This window comes from Dama dama, chromosome 28 (assembly GCF_033118175.1).
Source record: "Dama dama isolate Ldn47 chromosome 28, ASM3311817v1, whole genome shotgun sequence".
NCBI classification, from domain to species: Eukaryota; Metazoa; Chordata; class Mammalia; order Artiodactyla; family Cervidae; genus Dama; species Dama dama.
The window spans coordinates 53,106,301-53,126,042 of NC_083708.1; the positions used below are offsets into that span (position 1 = coordinate 53,106,301).

The following is a 19,742-nucleotide window of genomic DNA, read 5'->3' on the forward strand; positions in this document are numbered from 1 at the left end:
ATAGGGGGAGTCTTTCAAGAGATTTCATTGTATTATTACTGCCTTTCTTTATCAAAATATATAATTTTCAAACTGCTCAGTCAGTTCTGTCAGTTCAGTCGCTCAGTCATGTCCGACTCTTTGCGACCCCATGAATCGCAGCACGCCAAGCCTCCCTGTCCATCACCAATGCCCAGAGTTTACTCAAACCCATGTCCATCCAGTCGGTGATGCCATCCAGCCATCTCATCCTCTGTCGTCCCTTCTCCTCCTGTCCCCAATCCCTCCCAGCATTAGGGCCTTTTCAAACTGCTAGATTATTCCAAATTTTAAAAATTCCAAATACATTTACTTTCTCAAAGATATTCAACATCCAAGAGTTTGAACTAACATTACTTCATTTGCTGAGAAAAAAAAAATAACCTTGCAATGTTTTATGCAGAGATTTTTTATAGATGAAGATATTGAGTCTTTACAAAATATATTTTCTTGAAATTTGTTTGCCCTGTATATACTGGAAAAAAAAGAAAAAACTTAAACTCTGAATGTAAATTTCACTCTAAATTTCATTGTCATAGTGCATTCTATATCTTTCTTTTTTATCTTTATCTTTTGTGACATCCTACAACACAACTCTGACTTAACTCTGACAAACTCCTGCGATGATCTTCTCAATCGTTTATTCTTTACCATTATGCTTTGGCTCATAAAAATTTTGTTACGCCTCCTTTTTTCTCTCCTAGCATCAATTTCTTTCCTTCTCTTCCAGATGTGGACTGAGTTTCTAAGAACAAGAGCTACTAGTAAATTTTTGCTTTATGTAAGTTGGTAATAAATAACTTATGGATATCTTATTAATTAATGTAATAATAACATATACATTTGCCAATGCTCACCCTTTTCTGGGATTACAGTAACATTTCAGCAATTCCTTTCATAAAGACTAGTGTTTGTTTGTTTGTTTACTAAGTACTAGTAAATTTATTATGGCATAAAGTTGTGTTTTTATACATTAACTCAATTTTAATATAAAAACACTTTATATAAAACTGTAAAGAAACTGCTGCACAGATAGTTCCAACATAAAAACTTGTTATTTTTTAAATGTTCATTGAGTTGTCTGACACATAAATTGGAAAATAGTTTCTCTGTAGAAAATAGTAAAAATGATATTTTCCCCAGGCTAGCCCAATAAGTCCATTTAAACCATACAGTAGTTGAATCATATATTTATAAATATGATTTGAATTTTGGGGTCCAGGAGAAACTTTAGCCTCATTTATTGATACAGTCATGTTGTCTTGAGTCGTGTAAAGTGATGTTCCCATTCATTTTCTCCCTTACTGTCTGAGTATTTCTTCCTAAAGAAAAGGTTTACTGTCCTACTTGATAAACCAACCCATTCTTATCCCAACTCAAAATGTTTTGGTTGTGATTTAAGTATGCTCCCAGCAAAACCAGAATTTAATAAAATGTGATACAGAAGGCAGGAATTGTTGGTCACCAACTACTTAACTCCCCCTGCTTTTATAGGCAACCATGAGGAGGTCAAGTGATAAAAGTGGCAAGTGGATCAAAGAATAAAAGCGAAGAGAATGTGAGAACAGAGAGACATCCAGTCAGGATTCAAAGACAGAACTGAAATCTAAATAGAAAAAGATTGCTGCCTCAAAAATCAAGGAGCTAAGTTGTTTTTTGAGAAACCCTTACTGGAAAGGTGACTTAGTAAGAAGCAGTGGCTATAAAGACACAGTCAGAGAAACCAGCTTCTGGAAAGATTTCAATTGTCCAAAATAATTAAATGAAAATAGGACAGGCCATGTGTTTGAATTCCTCCTAACACAGTTAATTTCCTGAGGTTCCCAGTGCAGAATTTCTAGGAACTAAGGCAAGAAGACAATGCTACTCTTAAACTCCTATACCATGCACAAAGTTTCCCAGAAAAATAACACTTGAGGCCTCGGAGTGATACCTGGCGAGGGGCTATATTAGGTTCTTCAGTTCCTTCAAAGCAACAGCTTAAAAGTAACCGTAATTTATTCTTAAAAAGAAGTCTCTAGGTAGCAGCAACCTTTCAATGGAGTAGCAGTCTAATAGAAAGAGATCCTATACTATGGCTATGGCAGCTAGGCTTTGAGAAATTAAATTGGATCATTGTACCTAAAATCTCCAGTTTGCCCATTAGAAGTTAAACTCCAGAAACAGTAATGAATCATTAAGTTTTCACCACTAAAAAAAAAAAAAAAAAAAGCTTTATCATGCACCTTCACTTGTTCTTCTCTTTGCTTTCAATACATATGCTTCCTTCTCGCATGTAGAAAATATTTTCAGTGGTTTGTTGGCTCTTCAGCAGTGCAACTCTCTGCCCCCTATTCCCCTAGTTCCTTCTCGGTAAATAATGTTAATCTTCCAATGGAAGGTGAAATATATTAACACCAAGTACCATTTATCCAGCCTCCTTACTAATGAAGAGAGTTATAGGGCCATGTTATACACTTTTAATTCCTTAAAGATATCTGCTTTCTAGTAAAATATTTATATGTACACATACACATGATTTTTAAAACCCGTGAAGAATTCACTGAAGCATGAAATCGCCTTGTATTGAGAAGGTAAAAATGTATCAAAATGCACATAACAATGGCTAATCCAAATGCTATCTCCTATCAAATGTATCACCATCCTCCAAATCTAGAGCATATGCTGGCATAAACTACATTAATCACAGTAGTGTGAAACCTTGCTTCAAAACATTGCTCACTATTAATTCTCAGAAGATACACCATAGAACGATAGGAGTACTGGTAGACAAGCGGCTGAGGAATACCAATTAGAGAACAAAGCTTTGAGAGCTCAAAGTGCTTCTCTAGAAACTGTTGCATTCCCCATGGTATTTAGGAAGGGCACTAATAAGAGTGAATGTGAGTGATAGTTGCTCAATAATGCCCAACTCTTTGCAACCCCATGGACTGTAGTTTTCCAGGCTCCTCTGGCCATGGAATTCTCCAGGCAAGAATACTTGAGTGGGTTGCCATTTCCTTCTCCAGGGAAGAGTAGTTTTTGATTAATCTACTGGTAATCTAGTATTTTGGTTTCTTCCAAGGCAACCTTGTCACTTAGGATATGAACTGATATAAATTTATTTAGTTCATATTATATAATTGGTCCTAGATGAATTAATCTGCCTGTAATTTATACTTTGCATTTTTCAGCATCTATCAAGCATTTTACATTTATAATTTGAAGCTTTTTCTTTTGCATTGAAAAGTTCATGCTTTGATAATCATGTGATACTAAGCAGAAAAGATGTAGATTTCAAACTTTTTACTTCTCAATTGTGGCCAGAATGGAAGAAATAGTACTGAAATTATCTTCTAATAACAGATAACTGAGAAAAATTTATAAAACCATTTCTCATATATTGGAAAATAAGCAGTGCCAAAGAGACATAATTATTTAGGGAGTTTAGCACCTGGAATCTGTTAAGATTATTGGAGAGAAGGAAGCTACTCATCCTCCAAAAGGACTTCATACATCTAAGTAGGAGTAGTCTTGAGTCTGAGTACATACCTAGGAGTATAAAGCATAGGATAAGTATTCATAAGACCTATCAAAGAACAAATTCAGTGGAAAAATAACTTGAGTAATTTAAGATAAAAAGTTATTTAAATTGAAACAGAGAAGATATTCAAGATCCAACTAGCCAAACCAGGGAGAATTAACTGAACAACTATGATAGGCAGTAGAGATATTAGCAGGGTCTCACCTTGTAGTAAGGCTTAACTAGTCAAGGTAAAGGTTAGACTAGCCTACCCTAAGAAAATTTTAAAGTATTAAACTAATCCCCAAGTAGTTTAACTGCCTCCCAAAGCAAAACTCACTCTACTTTAAAGGATGCCACTTTTAGGAGCATCCACAAATGGATCAACTTATTGACTGGACACATTTCAATATTCACTTCCATAGCAAATTGTAGGCCACAGGCATTAGCTTCTGCAAAAATTCCCTGGTCAATAAAGTGTTATCATAATGCTCAGTGAACCAAACATAATGTAAGTTTAATAACATAATACAGTGGTACACCATTATAAGAACATGTCGAAACAAACAAGAATAAAAAAGATAGTACAGAAAGATTGTAGCAGAGTGGAGATGAGTAGAGAGGGGAGTGGAGTATGTGAATGAAAAGGAATAAATGAAATAAGAGAAAAGAGTGACACTAATAAAAGCATATTATTAACCCAACCCCCAAATGAGGTTAAAAATATATATCTAGATAATATCTATTATCTAAGGCCTATAAAACCTAGGCAAAGCATGTAGTTAGCAGTATTTAATTTGGCTAATGTAAAACAGTGTGTGTGTCACTTCCATTGCATATTGACTTGTTTTTAATCTGCCTGAATAACCTGTATAGTCACTTCAGTTTGTCCTGGTTTCACTGTGGCTTATTAGCTGACACAGTCTTTAGATGGCTCTTTTTCTGATCAGTTAAGTGGCCAGAAGTAAAATTCCACAATCTAGAGAGTGAAGAAAGCAGAGAAGGAAAATAAAAGGGAAAATGAATAAACAGGGAGGAAAAATGAGAGATGAAGTAGTTTTCTGAAAGCAACAACAGGAGAAAAGTGAAAAACAAGCTGGACATTGTAAATCCACCCCTTTGAGGCCTCTCTTTTCCTCTGTCTCACCTTTTGTAAATAAGGAATGTTTTACTAATTTTATCCTCCCTGAATGTAAATCCTTACTTTGTTTCCACAAAAAGAAATTGCATAGAGGAGTTTTAATTCAGCTAGATGGTGAAGAGCAGGAAACAGGTAGCCAAGGAAGGGCGTGAGTGACCTTCTCTTTCCCTGACAGCAGGGTCTTATCTTCTGTTTACTCACACATCTCTATAAGCAACAACACATACACCATCTTTGAAAGATTGACAATAAGTGTTTGTGACTATAGGTGAATTTCATGGAGAAGGAAATGGCAACCACTTCAGTGTTCTTGCCTGGAAAATTCTTGGTGGGCTACAATCCATGGGATTGCAAATAGTCGGACATGACAGAATAACTAATGTGCGCGCGCGCACACACACACACACACACACACACACACACACAGAGGTAAATTTGGATGTACTAAATAAGATAACACATGGACAGAGAAGATCAGCAAAATAAAAATATGTAGGTGAAGAAAAACACATACTTTTAATCCTTCCGGTGCCAAACTAAACAAATGTTATTGACCTTGAAGGGATCAATTAGAAGAGGCAGTTTTACAAAGATCAGGATTTCTCATACTTGCTTTTTATTTCTTAATTTATTTTACATTTTAATATGTCTATCTTATTGAGAAACAAAAATGCAGTAATACATTGTACATAAAAGCAAACTCTGTGGAAGGGACAGAATTTGATGGGCCTAGGGGAAGGTGGTGAAGGTGAGATTTGATAGTAACAAAACAAAAGAAAAAGTCCCACAGTCTTTTCCTTCTTTAACCATAGATACAGGATTGTTTGGTATATATGTATACCTGGGAGTATTGTACTTCCAGCCTTTTTCTTTTTCCTCAGGAATGCTTTGGAATTTCTGAATCATTTGTAGTTCCATATAAATTTTAGGATTATTTGTTCTAGCTCTGTGAAAAATGTCCTGGATATTGTCCTAGGGATTACACTAAATCTTTAGATTACTTTGAGTAGTATGGTCATTTTAATATCAATATATAAACATATGCTACACTTCTTTGTTTGAAAGATTGGAAATTTTTAAATTCAGTATCCATCTTCATTAGCATATATGCCGTAGGGTTTAGACTTTTGCTAAAAATTAATTTATTGTTTTATTGAAGAAGAATTGCTTTACACAATTTTGTTGTTTTCTGTCAAACCTCAACATGAATCAGCCATTGGTATACATATATTTGCTCCCTTTTGAACTCCCCTCCTATCTCCCTACCCATCCCACCCCTGTAGGTTGATACAGAGCCCATGCTTGAGTTTCCTTAACCATACAGCAAATTCCCATTGGCTATCTATTTTACATAAGGTAATGTAAGTTTCCATTTACTCTTTCCATACATCTCACCCTCTCCTCCCCTCTCCCCATATTCATAAGTCTATTCCCTCTGTCTATTTCTCCATTCAGTCCAGTTAAGTTCAGTCTCTCAGTCGTGTCCGACTCTTTGCAGTTCCATGGACTACAGCACACTAGGCCTCCCTATCCATTACCAGCTCCCAGAGTTTACCAAAACTCATGTCCATTGAGTTGGTGATGCCATCCAACTATCTCATCCTCTGTCATCCCCTTCTCCTCCTGCCTTCATTCTTTCCCAGTATCAGGGTCTTTTCCAATGAATCTTCGCATGAGGTGGCCAAAGTATTGGAGTTTCAGCTTCAGCATCAGTCCTTCCAATGAATACCCAGGACTGATCTCCATTAGGATGGACTGGTTGGAACTCCTTGCAGTCCAAGGGACTCTCAAGAGTCTTCTTCACACCACAGTTCAAAAGCATCAATTCTTTGGCAGTAAGATTTCTTTATAGTTCAACTCTCACATCCATACATGACCACTGGAAAAAACATAGCTTTGATTAGATGGACCTTTGTTGGCAAAGTAATTTCTCTGCTTTTTAATATGCTATCTAGGTTGGTCATAACTTTCCTTTCAAGGAGTAAGCGTCTTTTAATTTCATGGCTTCAGTCACCATCTGCATTGATTTTGGAGCGCAAAAAAATAAAGTCAGCCACTGTTTCCACTGTTTCCCCATATATTTGCCATGAAGTGATGGGGCCAGATGTCATGATCTCTGTTTTCTGAATGTTCAACTTTAAGCCAATTGTTTCACTCTCTTCTTTCACTTTCATCAAGAGGCTCTTTAGTTCTTCACTTTCTGCCATAAGAGTTTCTCCACTGCTGCCCTGTAAATAAATTCTTCAGTACCATTTTTCTAGATTCCACATATATACATTAGAATACCATATTTATCTTTCTTTTTCTGGCATATTTTGCTCTGTATCAAAGGTTCTAGTTTCATCCACCTCATTAGAGCTGACTCAAGGTGTTGCATTTTATGGCTGAATGAGATTCCATTATGTATATGTACCACAACTTCTTTATCCATTCATCTGTTGACAGACATCTAAGTTGTTTCCATCTTCTAGCTATTGTAAATAGTGCTGCAATTAACAATGGGATACACATGTAGTTTTCAATTTTGGTTTCCTCAGGGTTTATGCCTAGGAGTGGGATTACTGGGTAATATGGTGGTTTTATTCCCAGCCTTTTAAGGAATCTCCATACCATCTTCCATAGTTGCTGTATTAATTTAGATTCCCACTAACAGTGCAAAGAGCATTCATTTCCTTTTCTCCATACCCTCTCCAGCATTTATTGTTTGTAGACTTTTTGAAGATGGCAATTCTGACTGATGTGAAGTGGTATTTCACTGTATTTTGATTTGCATTTCTCTAATAATGAGAGATGTTATGCATCTTTTCATGTGTTTGTTAGCTATCTGTATGTCTTCTTTGGAGAAATGTCGGTTTAGGTCTTTTTCCCACTTTTTGATTGGGTTGTGTGTTTTTCTCGTATTGAGTTGTGTGAGCTGCTTGTATATTTTGGAAATTAATACTGTCAGTTGTTTCATTTTCTATTATTTTCTCCCATTCTGAGGGTTGTCTTTTCACCTTGCTTATAGTTTCCTTTGCTGTGCAAAAGCTTTTAAGTTTAATTAGGCCCCACTTGTTTGCTTTTGTTTTTATTTATGTTATTCTAGGAGGTGAGTCATAGAGGATCTTGCTCTGATTTATGTCATCAAGTGTTCTACCTATGTTTTCCTCTAAGAGTTTTAGAGTTTCTGGTCTGACATTTAGGTCTTCAACCCATTTTGAGTTTATCTTTGTGTACAGTGTTAAGAAGTGTTCTAATTTCGTCCTTTTACATGTAGCTGTCCAGTTTCTTAGCACCAGTTATTGAAGAGGCTGTCTTTGCCCCATTGTATATTCTTGCCTCCTTTGTCAAATATAAGTTACCCATAGGTGTGTCGGTTTACTTCTGAGCTTTCTATCTTGTTCCATTGCTCTATATTTCTATTTCTGTGCCAGTACCATACTGTCTTGATGACTATTGCTTTGTAGTATAATCTGAATTCAGGAAGGTTGATTCCTCCAGCTTCATTTTTCTTTCTCAAGACTGCTTTGGCTATTCGGGGTTTCTCATGTTTCCGTATGAATTGTGAATTTTTTTGTTCTTATTCTATGGAAAAATGCCATTGGTAACTTGATAAGGATCATATTGAATCTGTAGATTGCATTTGGTAGGATAGTCATTTTCACAATATTGATTCTTCCTACCTAGGAACGTGGAATATCTCTTCATCTGTTTATGTCACCTTTGATTTCTTTCATTAATGTCTTATAATTTTCTGTATACAGTTCTTTTGTCTCCTTCCGTAAGTTTATCCCTAGATATTTAATTCTTTTTGTTGTAATGGTAAAAGAGATTGATTCTTTAAATTCAATTTCTGATTTTTCATTGTTGGTATGTAGAAAAGCAAGTGAATTCTGTGTATTGATTTTGTATCCTGCAACTTTGTAAAATTCACTGATTAGCTCTAGTAATTTTCTGATACTATCTTTAGGGTTTTCTATGTGCAGTAACATGTCATCTGCAAACAGTGAGAGCTTTACTTCCTTTTTTCTGATACGGATTCCTTTTATTTCATTTTCTTCTCTGATTGCTGTATCTAGGACTTCCAGAGCTATATTGAATAATAGTGGTGAAAGTGGACACCCTTGTCTTGTTCCTGATCTTAGGGGGAATACTTTCAGTTTTTCATCATTGAGAATAATTGCTGTAAGATTATCATATATGGTATTTACTATGTTGACATAGGTTCTGTCTATGCCCATAAATGGGTGCTGAATTTTGTCAAAGGCTTTTTCTGCATTTATTGAAATGATCGTATGGTTTTTGTCTTTCAATTTGTTAATATGGTGCATCACACTGATTGATTTGTGTATATTGAAGGATCCTTGCATCCCTGGAATAAACCCAACTTGATTATGATATATGAATTTTGTGATGTGTTGCTGAGTTCTGTCTGCTAAAATTTTGTTGAGGATTTTGGCATCTATGTTCAACTGTGATTTTGGCTTGTAGTTTTCTATTTCTGTGATATTTTTCTCTGGTTTTGGTATCAGGGTGATGGTGGCCTCATAGAATTTGTTTGAAAGTGTTGCTTCTGCTGCAATTTTTTGAAAGAGTTTTAGAAGACTAGGCATTAGCTCTTCTCTAAATGTTTGACAGAATTTTCCTGTGAAGTCATCTGGTTCTGAGCATTTGTATTTTGGGGAGAATTTTTTTTTTTTTTTTTTTTTTTTATCACAGCTTCAACTTCTGTGCTTGTAATTGGGTTGTTCATAGTTTCTATTTCTTCCTGGTTCAATCTTAGAAGATTGAACTTTTCTAAGAAACTGTCCATTTCTTAGAGGAGGCGTTAGAAATAGCTGTGAAAAGAAGGGAAGCAAAAAGCAAAAGAGAAAAGGAAAGATATACCCATTTGAATGCAGAGTTCCAAAGAATAGCAAGGAGAGACAAGAAAGCCTTTCTCAGCAATCAATGCAAAGAAATAAAGGAAAACAATAGAATGGGAATGACTAAAGATCTCTTCAAGAAAATTAGAGATACCAAGGGAACATTTCATGCAAAGATGGGCTCAATAAAGGACAGAAATGGTAGGGACCTAACAGAAGCGGAAGATATTAAGAAGAGGTGTCAAGAGCACACAGAAGAATTGTATAAAAAAGATGTTCATGGCCCAGATAATCACGATGGTGTGATCACTCACCCAGAGCCAGGCATCCTGGAATGTGAAGTCAAGTGGGCCTTAGGAGGCATCACTATGAACAAAGTTAGTTGAGATGATGGAACTCCAGTTGAGCTATTTCAAATCCTGAAAGATGATGCTGTGAAAGTGCTGCACTCAATATGCCAGCAAATTTGGAAAACTCAGCAGTGGTCACAGGACTGAAAAAGGTCAGTTTTCATTCCAATCCCAAAGAAAGGCAATGCCAAATAATGCTCACACTGCCACACAATTGCACTCATCTCACACGCTAGTAAAGTAATGCTCAAAATTCTCCAAGCCAGGCTTTAGCAATACGTGAACCAAGAACTTCCCGATGTTTAAGCTGGTTTTAGAAAAGGCAGAAGAATCAGAGATTAAATTGCCAACATCCGTTGGATCATCGAAAAAGCAAGAGAGTGTCAGAAAAACATCTATTTCTGCTTTATTAACTATGCCAAAGCCTTTGTGTGGATAACAACAACTGTGGAAAATTCTGAAAGACATTGGAATATCAGACCACCTGACCTGCCTCTTGAGAAACCTATATGCAGGTCAGGAAGCAACAGTTAGAACTGGACATGGAACAACAGACTGGTTCCAAATAGGAAAAGGAGTACGTCGAGGCTGTATATGTCACCCTGCTTATTTAACTTACATGCAGAGTACATCATGAGAAACACTGGGCTGGAGGAAGCACAAGCTGGAATCAAGATTGCCGGGAGAAATATCAATAACCTCAGATATGCAGATGACACCACCCTTATGGCAGAAAGTCAAGAGGAACTAAAAAGCCTCTTGATGAAAGTGAAAGAGGAAAGTGAAAAAGTTGGCCTAAAGCTCAACATTCAGAAAACTAAGATCATGGCATCTGGTCCCATTACTTCATGGCAAATATATGGGGAAACAGAAAACAGTGTTAGACTTTATTTTTTGGGGGCTCCAAAATCACTGCAGATTTTGATTGCAGCCATGAAATTAAAAGACACTTACTCCTTGGAAGGAAAGTTATGACCAGCCTAGATAGCATATTAAAAAGCAGAGACATTACTTTGCCAACAAAGGTCCGTCTGGTCAAGGCTATTGTTTTTCCTGTGGTCATGTATGGATGTGAGAGTTGGACTGTGAAGAAAGCTGAGCACCAAAAAATTGATGGTTTTGAACTGTGGTGTGAAGAAGACTCTTGAGAGTCCCTTGGACTGCAAGGAGATCTAACCAGTCCATCCTAAAGGAGATCAGTCCTGGGTGTTCATTGGAAGGACTGATGCTGAAGCTGAAACTCCAATACTTTGGCCACCTCATGCGAAGAGCTGACCCATTGGAAAAGACCCTGATGCTGGGAGAGATTGGGGGCAGGAGGAGAAGGTGATGACAGAGGATGAGATGGCTGGATGGCATCACCAACTCGATGGACATGAGTTTGAGTAAACTCTGGGAGTTGGTGATGGACTGGGAGGCCTGGTATGCTGGGATTCACCGGGTCACAAAGACTCAAACATGACTGAGTGACTGAACTGAACTGAACTGATCATTATTCTGAATTTTTTTTCAGGTAGTTTGTCTATTTCCTCTTCATTTATTTGGAGTTTTATTTCTAGTGTTTCTAGTTTTTTCCTTCATTTGTGTCATGTTTCTCTGCTTTTTCATTTTTTTTTTTTTTTTTTAAACTTATTGTGTTTGAGGTCATTTTCTCAAGCTTCAAGGTTGAATTTTTTCTTTGTTTTGATTTCTGCCATCCTAAGGTGGTCCTGTGGTTTGTGTAAGCTTTGTATAGGGTGATAATTTTGCTGAGGTTTTCTTGTTGTTGCTGTGTTTGTTTGTTTTTACTCTGATGGGCAAGGCTGAGTGAGGTGGTAATCCTATTTGCTGATGATTTGGTTTGTATTTTGCTTGTTGTTTAGATGAGGTGTCCTGCACAGAATGCTACTGGGTGATGCTGAGTCTTGTATTCAAGTGGTTTCCTTTGTGTGAGTTTTCACTATTTTATACTCCCTTGGGTTAGATCTCTGGTAGTCTAGGGTCTTGGAGTCAATGCTCCCACTCCAAATGCTCAGGAATTGATCCCTGGTCCTGACCAGTGAATATTCCAAAAGTGGTGTGTTATGTCATTAAATGAGATTAAAACAAATACCCCAACATGAGAACCAAAGAAGATCCCCAGACAAATGGCAGTTACAAAATCAGGCAAATAATAATCAAAATAATGGAATATACACATACATATATACACCCATAAGCAAACTCAAAACAGTCCAACAAAAATAAAGTACAGTAGATTGACCCAGTGAACAAAGGAAATCAAAAGTTATGTTTACCAGTTAAGAAAAAACTAACTAAAACACAAACTGGACAACAAAACTAAAGCAAGGTGCCAAGTGGGGAATAAAGCAGTGAAAATAAAACTAACAAATATGTTGAGAAGAAAGGAAAAAAGAAAAGAAAGCAAGAATAGTTATGCAAAGTTAAATGAGATAGATAAGATTTATATGCACTAAAGATTAACTGCAAGGGGAAAATAACAGTAGAAAAAGCAAACAAAGGAATAAATGTAGAAAATATAATAATAGATTTAAAAATTAAAATTAAAAAAAAAGAAAAAAGAAAACAGAAGAAAAAATCCACAGAACTGCAAAAGCCCAACATTGAGGCAGAAGTTTATAACAATAAAAAATGTGGCCGATATACTCCTAAGTATTTTATTCTTTTTGTTGCAATGGTGAATGGTATTGTTTCCTTAATTTCTCTTTCTGTTTTTTCATTGTTAGTATATAGGAATGCAAGGGATTTCTGTGTGTTAATTTTATATCCTGCAACTTTACTATATTCGTTGATTAGCTCTAGTAATTTTCTGGTAGAGTCTTTAGGGTTTTCTATGTAGAGGATCATGTCATCTGCAAACAGCGAGAGTTTCACTTCTTTTCCTATCTGGATTCCTTTTACTTCTTTTTCTGCTCTGATTGCTGTAGCCAGAACTTCCAACACTATGTTGAATAGTAGTGGTGAGAGTAGGCACCCTTGTCTTGTTCCTGATTTCAGGGGAAATGCTTTCAATTTCTCACCATTGAGGGTGATGCTTGCTGTGGGTTTGTCATATATAGCTTTTATTATGTTGAGGTATGTTCCTCCTATTCCTGCTTTTTGGAGAGTTTTAATCATAAATGAGTGTTGAATTTTGTCAAAGGCTTTCTCTGCATCTATTGAGATAATCATATGGTTTTTATCTTTCAGTTTGTTAATGTGGTGTATTACATTGATTGATTTGCAGATATTAAAGAATCCTTGCATTCCTGGGATAAAGCCCACTTGGTCATGGTGTATGATTTTTTTAATATGTTGTTGGATTCTGTTTGCTAGAATTTTGTTAAGGATTTTTGCATCTATGTTCATCAGTGATATTGGCCTGTAGTTTTCTTTTTTTGTGGCATCTTTGTCTGGTTTTGGAATTAGGGTGATGGTGGCCTCATAGAATGAGTTTGGAAGCTTACCTTCATCTGCAATTTTCTGGAAGAGTTTGAGTAAGATAGGTGTTAGCTCTTCTCTAAATTTTTGGTAGAATTCAGCTGTGAAGCCATCTGGTCCTGGGCTTTTGTTTGCTGGAAGATTTTTGATTACAGTTTCTATTTCCTTGCTTGTGATGGGTCTGTTAAGATCTTCTATTTCTTCCTGGTTCAGTTTTGGAAAGTTATACTTTTCTAAGAATTTGTCCATTTCATCCAAGTTGTCCATTTTATTGGCATAGAGCTGCTGGTAGTCGTCTCTTATGATCCTTTGTATTTCAGTGTTGCTGTTAAAAAAAAAAAAAAAAAGCTCCAAAACTTAATTAGATTTCATAGTGTAAATAAAATAAAAAACTACAATGGGGTGTGGAGGGGGAGGAAAAAAAAAAAGAAGAAAAAGTCCAAAAGAATCTACAGAACAAGACAAAACAAGATTAATAAATGCTTTTCTTGAGTCATTGCTTGCTGTCAGAGTCCTTTCCCTCTCTGGGAGTCACAGTCCACCTCGCCTCCCTAGGACGCCCTCCAACGTTGTGCTGGTCTCTGGATCTGCTGTGGGGGCAGCTCAGAGTCTAATCTGGTCCTGCTCCTGTGCGTTCTTGCCTCCAACGTCCACAGCTATCAGAGCTAGTGCGTTTTCCTTTGTGGGAGCTCTCAGCGACCTTGTATATATTTCATAGACACAGAGACTGTCTAGTTGATCGAGCGGATTCAATCTGCAGCTTGTACAGCTGGTGGGAAGGTTTTGGGTCTCCTTCATTAGCCACACTGCCCCTGGGTTTCACTTGTGGTTTTATTTCCACCTCTGCATGTGGGTCGTCCACTGGGGTTTGCTCCTAGGCTGCCCTGGAGGACTTGGGTTTGCCCCGTGAGGGCCAGGCGTGGAGGTGGGGCAGCTGCTTGGGTCGCAGGGGTTCTGGCAGCCCCAGGTACTCAGGGGGGTTGGCGGCGAGGGCGGCAGGAAATATAGTCTCTAAAAGGGTGTGGCAACCAGGATTGGCCAATACGCTCCAGTGTTCTTGCCTGGAGAGCTGCCCCCCGCCCCCTGACAGAGAACTCTGGCAGGCCACACTGTCCAGGGTCATGAAGAGTTGGGCACAACCAAGCGACCCTGTGTGCATAGAAGCCAGGTTTCTCTCTGCCTGTGGCACTTCTGCCCCCGTGAGAGCTGAGCGTGAATGTGGCTCAGCTGCTTGGCTTGTGGGGACCCTGGCAGCACGAAGTGTGCAGGGACACGGTCCACCTCCGCCCCAGGAGTTGTGGGCCTAACTGAGCCTTTTTTTCAGCCTCTTGCAGCTTGCAATCAGAAGCCCTGTTGGACCAATCTTTCTCCATAGCGCTGCCCATGCAGACACTTAGAAGGCTCCCTTGCCTGGGGTCCTTCTCTGTTGTTTGACAGATCAGGCACATAGAGGGGCCCCCGACTGGGGTCCTGCTCTGTAGATCAGCACGTCAGGCACTTAAAGGGGCCCCCTGGGTGGGGTCCTACTCTGTAGTTCTGTGCGTCAGGGGTTTAATGGGCCAGCCTCTCTATTGTTCAGCTGCCAATCCTGGCCTGTGGGGAGAGAGAGGCTATGGTGATGGCTCCAACCCCATGCGTGACTCAGCAGTATTTCCTTGCTTCCATGACTGCCCGGCTTTCCTCCACAGGCATTTCCCACCACAGTCTCCTCCCTCACATCCCCTCAATCCGTCTCTCCACAGTCAACAGCAGCCCTCGCCCTGGGGTTGCTCCACAATCCCTAAATTCCAGCTTCCAGCTGCTGCATCTTTCAGGGGACCTGCGTCCCTGTCCGGGGTATGTACGGCTGCGGCAAGGACTGTCTGATTCTCATTCCATTTAGGCTGCCCCAGATCAGCTGTTTCACTCCCATCCTTAAATGTTTCTCCTCTGACTCAGACAATTGCCCCAATGTGGGGATCGGACCCCTGCTTCAGTTCCCCCACCCACAGAGGGCAGGTCCAGTCCCATTAGCAATCCTGTTTTTCCCCCTAGTTCCTTCCTCCTAGCGAGTTTTGTGTGGTTCTATATATTATTTTCCATGGTCAGGTCCTCCTGTCCGCTCTCAGCTGGTGTTCCGCATGCACTGCTGTGTCTGAAGGTGTGTTCCTGATGGATCTGTGGAGAGAAATGTACTCCACGTCCACCTACTCCTCCACCATCTTGCTCTCTCCTGGGCTTGGACATTTTGATGTTAACATTTTCATGTTACCTGCTAGAATATTTTCCTACCATTCTTCTCCAAGTTAATATAACAATATTAAATGAAAATATAGAAAATACAACTAGATTTATTGATATATTTAAGCTTTAAAACCATAAATCTATCTACTCACTATAATATTTTTGTTAAAAATAGTCATAAAATTAGAATAATTTGATAATTAATTGAAACATATACATATATGTGGTTATATTTCTCTATTACCTTTTACATACCTGCAGGTTTTTGGTTTTGTTTTTTTTTTTTTTCTTTCACACTCTTCTCTTAATAAACGTCTACTCCAGCAACTGCCTTCCCTGTGAGTTCTACATCAACCACCACTGAAAACTGCTTGGGTTAGGCATAATGTTTTCTCAGCTGCAAGCAGGATTTTTAAATAACAAAGGTGCACTGATGACATCCTCAGCAATTAATAAATACAATATTTGCACTTGTGACATTTTTACTCCTAGCATACCAAAGCACTTTAAAAATAAACATGTATTATTAACCTAATTTTTTACAGATGGGGGAACACCCACAAGATTAGGTTAAGGGCATGCAAATAACTGCCAAAAATTGCCAAGGAAATCAGATGCATGTACCTTGAATGGAGCCCAAGGCCTCAAATGGTGTCTCAGCTTTGCTTTGTGAAAATCTTGCACCTAGTAGAATTTGAACTTCAAATAAGAACCACTTAATGAATTTTGTACATCATTATATTTGTAATAATATTTGCCAAAAAACCACTATGCCAGTTCTGTTTCAATAAAAAAGAAAAATTTAGAGAGATTTTTTCAGAGATAAAAGCCTTTAATCATGCAGGCCCTGAGTGATGTGTTTTCTCAGGAGCGCTATCAGTGAAACCCACTGCAGCAACAGGGGAAGAGTTGGTGGACATAAAGGAAATGATGGTCAACCTTCAGATGGCTTTCAGAGGGTGCAGGGCAGGAAGAGACTAGTGGAAAGGCCAAGATGTTTGTTCGACAGATACGCTTCTAGTCAACAACTGTAGCTTCTAAGCCCTTTTGTTTGTCAATGTAAGGAGATGAGGTATTTGTAGTATTATACTGCAAGTTCTCAACCAATTCCCAAAGACAAAGTTGTCCACTAGTTAATAAAGCATGCCCTACTTTCAGTTTGTCTATGAACACTGCATATACATGAATCTTGTGCTACATAGCTATAGCCTTGCTTTTTGTTATTTAAAGGCTGCAAAAGTCTTTATAAACATATATGCCTTCAGGTTTGGACATGTCAGTGCTAATGTAGCTGGTTATCTGCATTCTCCCACAAGTCTTCAGTAAGTCAATATGACAATGTTAAGTGAAAAGTCAGACTTGATATTGTTAAAATCATAAATCTATCTACTCATCATTATGATATTTTAAAGCATTATTTTGATTCAGAACAGTACATGCAAAGACATAAAAGTTAGAACAGTCTGATATTTGCTAAAATATAGTTGCTTCCTATTAAGACTATGCAGAGAACATTCTTTTACATATTTTTTTCAAAAATTAATACATTAATTTTTAAGAGTAAAAGAGCAACTGAAACACAAGCATAATGATATGTTTCAAGCAAAATTCCTCTGGCTATAAATAAGTATTCAAAATAAGTTAGAGTTAAGCAATTATAAAAGAGCATAAATTTACATCGCAGATGCATATATTACTGAGGCATACTATCTTATATGTGAACAACATATGCATAAATGCTGGCCTGTGAGGATCACCAGAAAAACCTCTGTCCACAGAATTCTCCAGGCAAGCACACTAGAGTGAGTTGCCATTTCCTACTCCAGGGGATTTTCCTGACCCAGGGATCAAACCCAGGACCCCTGTATTGTGGGCAGCTTCTTTACTGTTAAGCCACCAGGGAAGCCAACTTTTCAATAGGATGTGATAGATTACAAAACTCTAATCATTCACATCATATTTTTATACTTTGAAATAGGATTTATTACTTTCTATAAAAATTGTATTTTGCTTTATTCCATTATTGAATATTTTTTAATTTATGAAAATAAATCTGCTTTAAAAATAAAATATATACCTCAAAAGTGTAACATTTCTCCTCCAGTTAGACATCCTAGAGTTAAACCAATTAGCATAGAAATATATGTTTAAACATCTATGTATCATCTTATTACCACTATGTGTGTAAATGGAAAATATTATTCATATCCTTCAAAAACTTGATTTAATGCTCATTCTATTTTCAAGGTATACTTAATGTCTAAACAATCCTCCACTGAAACATTTCAACTTTTCAGGTTTATTATTTCAATTTCAAATTGGCAAATAGATACTTCCAAATTGCCATCTATAAGTTTCAACTAACTTCTGATTACTCTAACAGATTATGAGAAAACTGGGACAAATGAATTTTTCTCTGATTAAATAAGTAATACATTAAAAATAATATGGCTAGAAACTCACAATATTTTCTATACAAAGCTTTCACTAAGATAACCATAGACTCATTGGTGTATCTTCAAACTAGATTCAGACAATTGAATGCCTGATTTGTGGATCAACACTATCAACATTAATTAGAGACAGATGGGGCCAGATTTTTTAAAACTACATTTAAGCTTTAACTCTTTGCCTAAAATACCCATTTAAAAATATAATATAGAAAATACCTTTAAAATGTTACAAGAATTAGCAGTCCCCTACACCATCTGCTTTCTGTGTTAGAGACTCAGAGCATATAACATTTAAAGAACTGGACAACTCTCAACCTCCTGTTAGGATTTTATTCTGGTGGCCTCCATGAACCTTCAGTACATCTTGGATATCATCTTTTAACATCATTTCAGAGTGAGAAATCACAGGATATATTTATGCATAAAGAAAGGAATAAAGAGGAAGTTCTAAAAATGAATTGGGGGAAACCATTGATTCTATTGTTGGAGAAATAGTCTATCAATCACACCACTGGAGAAAGAGTTGAAGACAAAAGCATATTATTAATTATGCATTCTGGAAAACTTTGGCTTGCTCATTATTTAAAATTATTAGAGAACAGAGTAGTGGAGTACAAGGAAGTTTCTAGAGAACACCTACAAATATCTAAAACATAGTATGAAAAATGTATCAACTGGATGTTAGCTTCCCATATAAGAAAATGATTTATTTTTACTTGTCAAAAATAATACTTCCAAGAGGGCATAAGTTCACAACCATAAAATATAAGCCAAAACCTCCTTATTAAGTAAAAAACAACAACAACACTGAAAATGTTTACACTAAAACTCTAGCGGGAGGAAAAGGAAATACCAAAAGTGGCTAGATATGAAATAAAGGCAATTTCGGATCCTCACTTTTCAAATTTCAGAAAAAAATCTTTGGCATTGTCATGATTATGAAAAAGACATGTTTTTCACAAATTAAGAACACAAGAAATTATCATTAGTTAAAAAAAGACAATTAAAAAGTAAAACTGGGAAAGATGAAATGGCAGTAGAATGAAACAGGAATAAGGTAAAAAAAAAAAAAAAGAAAAGAAAACATAAGAGTGCATCTAATAAATCACAATAGTATAATCAAGTAGTTAAATACTGAAGTGAGAAGTCAAATTGATAAAGAAAATTAAATCAATGAGGTAGAAACAGATTTGAAAACATCCCAAAATGAAATAAATTCAAGAGCTGAAAAAAATCAGTGAGGAAAGTTTACATGTGCAACCCAGGAAATGGATATACAATAAATTGTTTATTGGTATTCCTGAAGAATAAACCAAGGCAAGTAAAATAAGTGTAACAAAGTAGAAAGATAAACCAGGAAAACCCCAAGTGATATTCTAAAAAAAATGCACACTCCCATGCATACTATGACGGTATTATAAAGACAAATCTTATTAAATGAAAATATATATGTAAAGAAACAAAATTCAGAAATGACCAAAACCTCTTCTACAAATTTAAATAGAAATTTTTACAATGACAACACAAAGTGAACAAATGTGTATCAGAGATATTCTTATACCAAGCTAAGTTATTTTCATCTACAGATGTCACAGAAAGAATATCAGATGAATATGATTTCAAAAACATTTGACACATTTACTCCTCTAAAAATGATTTTAAATTAGTTTCCTCTCAAATCATCCTATCCCCACCTTCTCCCACAGAGTCAAAAAGTCTGTTCCTCATATCTGTGTCTCTTTTGCTGTCTCATATATAGGGTCATTGTTACCATCTTTCTAAATTCCATAT

The 19,742-nt window shown here is 36.9% G+C and overlaps 1 long non-coding RNA gene across 3 annotated transcripts in view; it reads right to left on the reverse strand.

The window, feature by feature from the left end:
* Window positions 1-19,742, reverse strand: part of LOC133047993 (uncharacterized) — a 138,639-nt gene that overhangs the window by 107,297 nt on the left and 11,600 nt on the right. The gene's annotated exons all lie outside the window — the stretch shown is intronic.